Here is a 1,106-nt window from a genome sequence, read left to right on the forward strand (position 1 = left end):
ACTTCTTTGTCAACACTTTTACCCTGCTCCGTTCGATCAAGTGAGACACTTTCAACCGTTGATCTAAACCAGAAAAGGAAACAACGGAAAATAAAAAAAAACACGGAAAGTCGAGAAAGCACAAAAGCTCACGAGAAAGGATTCTATGCATAAAATCAAGAAATCCCACCCTTTTTTTCTGTGGAAAAATCATCAATCCCATGCCTTTCCACCATGAAGCACTATCATTTCCTATTATGGAACTATAGGAACATGTTACAAACATAGGCAACTGTAGCGCCGTGAACGAGCTCACCCTCTGTCAAAGCCTCCTTTAAACACCATACTCCCACATTCGTTTCCGCTCCGCAGTTTTCCCGCAATCGACGACATACTAGCTATAGCCACTGTGTAATAAGAGCCTTTTGAAGATCCACCCTTAGATATTCAAATTTCAGCCAAAAATGGCTCTGAACAGGGCTGCGTCTGATATGGATGGATTGGTTCATTCAACTTTTGCTTCAAGATATGTTCAAGAACCCTTGCCTCGGTACGTCTTCCTTCCTTCCTTCACCGCCATTCTACTGCTTTGCTTTTTCCAAGGATCGTTTTAATTCCACTAGCAAATAATGTGTGCATTCAAGATCTTTGCCATCTGTCTAGTCTGGTTTGAATGTGTGTGTTCTCAGGTTTCGAATGTCGGATGGGTCCATTCCCAAAGATGTCGCGTACCAAATCATCAATGACGAGCTGATGCTGGATGGGAACCCTAGGCTCAATCTTGCCTCTTTCGTCACTACATGGATGGAACTTGAATGTGATAAGCTCATCATGGAGGCCATCAACAAGAACTATGTTGACATGGACGAGTATCCTGTCACCACAGAATTGCATGAAATGGCAGTTCTTGTGATAAACTTCTGCTTTTACTATTTCTAGATCTGAAATCCGCTCTCAGATCTGTTTTGATCATTTAGGCCCTCGAAATTTTCTGAAAGGTTTGGGTGCTTTCCTCTTTTTTTTTTTTTGGAGACAGAGGGGCCGTGGAACTTCTTCCTCTTTTGAAAACCTCATCAGCGAAGCGACCTTTGTAAAGTCGTGGCACGTAGTCAAATGGTGGAAGTTCC

The 1,106-nt window shown here is 42.6% G+C and overlaps 1 pseudogene; it reads left to right on the forward strand.

Moving 5' to 3' along the window:
* The first annotated feature begins 443 nt into the window (after positions 1–443).
* On the forward strand, positions 444–918 carry LOC149233642 (glutamate decarboxylase 1 pseudogene; annotated as a pseudogene).
* The last annotated feature ends 188 nt before the right edge of the window (positions 919–1,106 follow it).

This window comes from Pinus tabuliformis, chromosome J (genome assembly GCF_031772625.1).
Source record: "Pinus tabuliformis cultivar Carrire ecotype Pingquan chromosome J, CPIR1, whole genome shotgun sequence".
NCBI lineage: Eukaryota > Viridiplantae > Streptophyta > Pinopsida > Pinales > Pinaceae > Pinus > Pinus tabuliformis.